Raw genomic sequence first — 7,500 nt, 5'->3', positions numbered from 1 at the left:
GACTCACACAGAGAGCAGGACACAGGATCAAACTTTGGCCCAGACTTTGGACTTATTATGGGATAATTCCATTAAATGAATTATGGATAATGATACCCGGCCACTAGTAGTGTTGTCTCTATTAGATATTCCATCAATATGGAACTAATACTACAGTGAAATAATGGGCTAGGAACTCAAATCAATAGTAAAGTATGCCAAGAATTAGTTTGAGCACTATTGCAGTTTATTTCAAAGGTATTTTGAAGTAACATCTCTCACTGGGCAGAGAAAACAATTCTGTGTAGGTTTGAGTCAGTATTAGTGTGTGTGTCTGTGTATCAGTGTCAGTATTTATGGTGTATTTATGGGTACTTTTGTGTAGGCTGTAATCTATTATGTGTGAAAGGGTATTTTTTGTGTAGGCTGTAATCTATGTGTGTAAGGGCATTTTTGTGTAGTTTGCTGTTGTATTGTGTGCGTATTACAGCCTGTGTGTGTAGGCAGTGTAGACTGGAGAGATGGCTTCTGACCGGCGCTCTCTCAAGTGGTACTTCCTTCCTTGATCCCCCATCCTACTCCCCCCTCTATCTCCAGCCAAGCAGAATAACAGGATTAGTTGACATTTAAAAACTTTGTTTTATTACATAAAACTCTCCCTCCTTTTCATGTTTGCCGGTTTAGTACAACACGTCTGTGTACCTCATGTCAAATTTAAGCCCGAGCACTTCATGTATCTCTCCAGTGCTGAGTTGGTCAAAACAGACATTTGTTTGACAGGGCGGATGCTAAGCAAGTTTCCTCACATTACTTCAGTTTGTGTCACTCATGTCAAACAGGCTCAACTCTTTGCATTACTTAAAGATGTGCTCTCAAACCTTTGTATAATATCAGCCAGTAGTCTTGAAAGTGGTGCTCACGAGTCCCCGTTTTTTACAAACTTCAAATTGTTTCCTTTCAAATGGTATCAAGAATATGTATATCCTTGCTTCAGGTCCTGAGCTACAGGCAGTTAGATTTGGGTATGTAATTTTAGCCTAAAATTGAAAAAAGGGTCCAATCTTTAATTTAGCAGCAGCTTTAATGTATTTTTCCAGACCTGCAAGTTAAAATGATATGAATCTATCAAACTATAAATTGGTTCTACAGGATTCATGTGCAGTAAGTTATACAGAAGATACACTGTATATACAAAAGTATGTGGACACCCCTTCAAATTAGTGGATTCGACTATTTCACCCACACCCGTTGCTGACAGGTGCATAAAATTGAGCGCACAGCCATGCAATCTCCATAGACAAACATTGGCAGTAGAATGGCCTTACTGAAGAGCTCATTGACTTTCAATGTGGCACCATCATATGATGCCACCTTTCCAACAAGTCAGTTTGTCAGATTTTTGCCCTACTAGAGCTTCCCCGTTCAACTGTAACTGCTGTTATTGTGAAGTGGAAACATCTAGGAGCAACCATGTCTCAGCCGTGAAGTGGTAGGCCACACAAGCTCACAGAATGGGACCGCCGAGTACTGGAGCATGCTGTGCGTAAAAATCGTCTGCCCTCGGTTGCGACACTCACTACCACGTTCCAAACTGCCTCTGGAAACAATGTCAGCATGAACTGTTTGTCGGGAGTTTCATGAAATGGGTTTCCATGGCTGAGCAGGCGCACACAAGCCTAAGATCACCATGCGCAATGCCAAGCGCCGGCTGGAGTGCTGTACAGCTTGCCGCCATTGGACTCTGGAGCAGTGGAAACGAGTTCTCTGGAGTGATGAATTGCACTTCACCATCTGGCAGTCCAACGGACAAATCTGGGTTTGGCGGATGCCAGGAGAATGCTACCTGCCCTAATGCATAGTGCCAACTGTAAAGTTTGGTGGAGGAGGAATAATGGTCTGGGGCCGTGTTTCATGGTTATGACTAGGCCCCTTAGTTCCAGTGAAGGGAAATCTTAAAGCAACAATGACATTATAGATGATTCTGTGCTTCCAACTTTGTGGCAACAGTTTGGGAAAGGCCCTTTCCTGTTTCAGCATGACAATGCCCCCGGTCCGCACAGAAATGGTTTGTCAATGTCAGTGTGGAAGAACTTGATTGGCCTGCAGAGAGCCCTGACCTCAACCCCATCGAACACCTTCCAACATCTAGTGGAAAGCCTTCCCAGAAGAGTGGAGGCTGTAATAGCAGCAAAGGGGGGACCAACTCCATATTAATGTCCATGATTTTGGAATGAGCAGTTCGACAGCAGGTGTCCACATACTTTTGGTCATGTTGTGCAGGTGCAGCTTGTTCATTGTAGTTAAACAAAATTGATATTTGACTCAAAATGCCCTCAATCATAATCAGATGTGTTGACTTCTATACTAGCAGCATATAAGTCACAGTAACTCACAAAACATTGATATTGTTGTGATAAACCGCGATTCACCCTGTGCCGAATAATCACATTCCCAAAATCGACACAGAGACACGATGCAGTACACAGCATTGTCCTGCAGAAGGCATTACAGTTGCATGGTGATGCCCGACACAATCTGTGCCACCCACTCATTTTGGTATTACTGAACCTCTCCCTTCTCCCCAGCCTGTCCTCATAGTCATGTTGTGTTATAAAAGTCACATTTCTGTATCTATAATACCTCACCAAGCAGCAGATATTAAAAGCAGGGTCTGTATTCCTAAAAAAAAACTCAAGAGTGCTGATCTAAGGTCAGGTGTCCCCCCCCCGTCTGTATAAACATATTCATTATGATTTGAAAGGGAAAACTTATCCTAGATCAGCAAACTTATCCTAGATGCTATTTAAATACAGGCTCATATACTGATTGGAAGTAGACGTGCACTACCTTTCAAAAGTTTGGGGTCACTTAGAAATGTCCTTGTTTTTGAAAGAAAAGCACATTTTTTGTTCATTAAAATAACATCAAATTGATCATTAATACAGTGTAGACATTGTTAATGTTGTAAATGACTATTGTAGCTGGAAAAGGCTGACTTGTAATGGGATATCTACATAGGCGTAGAGGACCATTAGCAGCAACCATCACTCCTGTGTTCCAATGGCACATTGTGTTAGCTAATCCAAGTTGATCATTTTAAAAGGCTAATTGATCATTAGAAAACCCTTTTGCAATTATGTCAGCACAACTGAAAACTGTTGTCCTGATTAAAGAAGCAATAAAACTGGCCTTCTTTAGACTAGTTGAGTATCTGGAGCATCAGCATTAGTGGGTTCAATTACAGGCTCAAAATGTCCAGAAACAAAGAGCTTTCCTCTGAAATTCATCCGTTTATTCTTGTTCTGAGAAATGAAGGCTATTCTATGTGAGAAATTGCCAAGAAACTGAAGATCTCATACAACGCTGTGTACTATTCCTTTCTCAGAACAGCGCAAACTGGCTCTAACCAGAATAGAAAGAGGAGTGGAGGCCCCGGTGCACAACTGAGCAAGAGGACAAGTACATTAGAGGGTCTAGTTTGAGAAACAGACACCTCACAAGTCCTCAACTGGCAGCTTCATTAAATAGTACCCGCAAAACACCAGTCTCAACGTCAACAGTGAAGAGGCGACTCCGGGATGCTGGCCTTCTAGGCAGAGTTCCTCTGTCCAGTGTCTGTGTTCTTTTGCCCATCTTAATCTTTTCTTTTTATTGGCCAGTCTGAGATATGTCTTTTTCTTTGCTACTCTGCCTAGAAGGCCAGCATCCCGGAGTCGCCTCTTCACTGTTGACGTTGAGACTGATGTTTTGCGTGTACTATTTAATGAAGCTGCCATTTGAGGACTTGTTAGGTGTCTGTTAGTCTTTTAAAATGATCAACTTGGATTAGCTGACACAATGTGCCATCGGAACACAGGAGTGATGGTTGCTGATAATGGGCTTCTGTACGCCTATGTAGATATTCCATAAAACATTAGCTGTTTCCAGCTACAATAGTCATTTACAACATTAACTATGTCTACGCTGTATTTCTGATCAATTCGGTGTTATTTTAATGGACAAAAAATTTGCTTTTCTTTCAAAAACAAGGACATTTCTAAGTGACCCCAAACCTTTGAATGGTAGTGTATATATTGTATTGTAAGCTAGACAGGAAGTTATATATAGGGTTGTGTAAGATGATGTATCATGTTGCTCTTCTTGTCCCCATTTCCTGCTCCTCCATGACACTGTGACACAAAGGTCATGTGTCATGCCGATGTCACATGACTGATATGTCGAGTCATGCACGTTTGCTGTCAAACGCCGTCTGTCTTTCACCACTGTTGCACGTCTTACAGGTTGTACCACTGAATAGACTGTGTATTAAAAGTGTGTATTGTGGATTTTGCACATGTGTATTAACAAACGTTTACACCATTCCCTCACTTCTTTTTTCTCTTTCTCTTTTTCCTCCCTCCCTTCTCATGTTCCATGAACCTATATTTGACCTCTGTCTCTCTTTCTCTGTCCACTCCTCCACTGCATCCCTCTATCCTTCCCTCCGCTTCCTCCACTCCCTCCCTCACTTCCTTTTCACTTTCTCACTGCTACCTGGACTACATGCCACTACAGGAGGACAAAGTGGTTAGCATCTTTTCTGTGCTCTCTACTGTACTGTGAATATAACCTATGTGTCCCTTTGAAAATCCCCCAATGGCTGTGTTCCAATCCCAAAGTTTTGACCCCCTTCCCTCCTGCCCTGTAGACTTCCCCTTTTAAGTGGACTGGATTTGTGTGAGTGATATGGCATAAACTACCGCAGTCCTATGCCAAGCCTTTTTTGCTGTTGGCAAGGTCGAGGTATATTCCTTTGTTACTAAAAACCTAGCTCACACAAATCCAAGAAGTGGGTGTCCACAAAGGCTGAAGTGAAGGCAGTAAGTTATCAGATTGGAATGCGGCCAAAGTGGTCAAATCCACCTATGGATTAATGACTTAAACCGAACAGAATGATTCCCGGACAGTTCAGTCCAGGCTAGCTTTTCTCTAATACTAAAAGGCTAGCCGTTATCCTTGGACTTCCACACACATACTGTATCTGTCTGTAGTCCAGATTCCAGACTCTGGGCATTGGCAGATACAGTCATGGAGACCATTTTGCCTTGAGTAGAAATAAATACGATTAGATACTATCTCTGTCTACCACTATGGTATTTTACCATGGACTTCCCCAAGCATATCTGCCTGTAGTCCAGTCCACACTAATATGGACATTGGTAGTGCAGTACTAGAGACTGTTTTATCTTCAGTAAGGATATCTGGGTAAAAACGTTGACTAATTCTGCATCCATTGTCTGTCTCTTCCTCTTGCAAAGTGTCTCATAGTGAAGGAAAGGGTAAGGCCTGCTGGGTAATGGAGTTTTTGCATGGGTCACTATAACTGTAGTTCTTTAATGTCACACTTCAGCTGCAATTTGGGAAGTGGGCGAGCATGAGCCATGCCTGGCTGTCTGGGTGGGCATTCCTAGACACCCCTGGATGGGCACCCCCCTTACACAACTCCTCTCTCTATGGCTGTGGGCATGGCTGTGCCAGGGGGAACTGGGTATAATATACAAGATAGGGGGAACAATGGGGTACAAGGGCACAGGGTGTTTGTTGGGGGGTACAAGGGCACAGGGTGTTTGTTGGGGGGTACAAGGGCACAGGGTGTTTGTTGGCACGTAGAAGCACCTTATCTTACTATAAGACCCTTGTGACTGCAGAGGGAATGTGCACACTTATGCCCGTGCATGCTTTACCTGCCTGTCTGTGATGAGCATACAGACCAGCCCTTGCCACAGGGAGACGGGAGGGGAGGCCGAGGCTGGGTTCCAATTTGTACACTTGCCACCTTCCCCTCTGTACTTGTCCACTCCAAGTAAGGAGAAAACAACCAAAAATCCTTTTGCTCGATTGGAGCTTTTAAAACACAGTTTTGCTCACAAGCGTCGTATCTTTTCAGATTCGGATCTGAGGGGAAGTCGACAGGGGCAGAGGGGAAGGATGCAAGTCTTTGGATTGGACCCTGCGGCTGCTTAAGACAGTGGACTGGGGTCAGGGGGTGGAGGGTGTAGGCTAGGACCCCATTCCTAGTCCCTCATAGCCCCTCGCCTCTCCCTGTCAGCATCTGTCAGTGTTGTCTACGTACAAATATCAAGACTTCCACACCTCTTAGCCCAGCTAACAGACTTACACGGTCACTGTTATAGTACATGCCAAGCCTTTAAATCAAAGCCCCTGGGTTCGTCCCTTTGTGTGTGTGTCTGTGTGTGTGTGTGTCTGTTTTATCATTTCTGTGTCAATTCACTGCAGCGTGTGGGTTGTCTATGTTTCCAACGGGTATTTAATTCAATTGTGGTAGATATGACTCATTCTCAGAGACACTGTTTGGTTAACCTCCACAGTTTCTTCAGTTGACGCCTCAAGGAACATGAATCTTGGAATAACGCATATTTTATAGTGTAAATAAGGGTCAAATGACATTTATTTCATCATATTATGATACAATCACAGTTTAAATGTACGATTTACACAAATAAAACAATTTGTCATGTTATATTCTTCACAGACAGAGACTAGTTAGTCCCCGCGAGTCTAGTTGCTTTTGCCTTGGTGTATTAATTGCAGAGTGATTGTTTGTGTGTTTATTGTCATCTCCAGATGGCTGCGAGAGAAAGAAAGCGCGCGCGTGAGAGAAAGAGAGAGATAGAGAGGGAATGAGCGAATCAGAGCCAATCCACTCCACTCCACTCCTCTTCCTGTAGTGGAGACCCACATACACACACTAATGTACACAGACACAAATATGCAAACACCTCTTTTAAGGCTTGAGCAAACCAGACGCACGCACAGACATACGCACTCACACCGGACACACACATACACACACACCAACTCTCCCACTCCCACACGGCATCGAGCCGACACTGCACTTTTTACAGGAAGGGAAAGCACTTCATAATCTCTGTAAGGTTTCTCAGCATTGGATGACTAACCCAGTGGTCTGCCATGAAACATTACTCTAATGCCTTGTGTAAAATAACAATAGCGGTAACAGTAACTGTATTAGTGAACAGTTCCAGGATCAGTTTGGGGTTACAGGAAGGCCTATACAAACACTATGGGATAATAATACTAGAAGGGTTTCTGTTGTGTCCTTAGCAGTATTGGCTTCTATAGGGTAGAATGCCATTCAGTCTAACACTGAACTGTATTGTAGTTCACGGGGCTTGGCTGCAGACGGAAGCCAAGACCTATTCCTAGTTGATCTATAGCCGTATTTACACAAATGGAGTATTGTCGTGTTTTGTGGTCGTCTTTCTTCCTCGTCTGTAGGACTTAACATTCCCTGACGGATGGTAGTTTTCTGCCAGGCGCCGCTGCCGCCCCATATGTCAATCTGTCGTTGGAGGCTGTATTGAGCGCGCTCACTGAACACTTTCCTCTCCATTCCACCACCCCGGGCCTCCATCTATACCACCCAGTTAATAAGGAAAAAGACGACGTTTGCAGAATTCCCAGCTATTCCCGCCGCCGCCGTGCCCGGTGTTACTGTCG

At 43.8% G+C, this 7,500-nt stretch overlaps 1 protein-coding gene across 1 annotated transcript in view; it reads left to right on the top strand.

Moving 5' to 3' along the window:
• The window catches only part of LOC112234944 (regulating synaptic membrane exocytosis protein 1-like), a 65,117-nt gene that overhangs the window by 48,932 nt on the left and 8,685 nt on the right, over positions 1 to 7,500 (top strand). The gene's annotated exons all lie outside the window — the stretch shown is intronic.

This window comes from Oncorhynchus tshawytscha, linkage group LG02 (genome assembly GCF_018296145.1).
Source record: "Oncorhynchus tshawytscha isolate Ot180627B linkage group LG02, Otsh_v2.0, whole genome shotgun sequence".
Classification (NCBI taxonomy): domain Eukaryota; kingdom Metazoa; phylum Chordata; class Actinopteri; order Salmoniformes; family Salmonidae; genus Oncorhynchus; species Oncorhynchus tshawytscha.
Note: the sequence above shows the minus strand (reverse complement) of the source record. Positions and strands in the feature narration are given on the sequence as shown.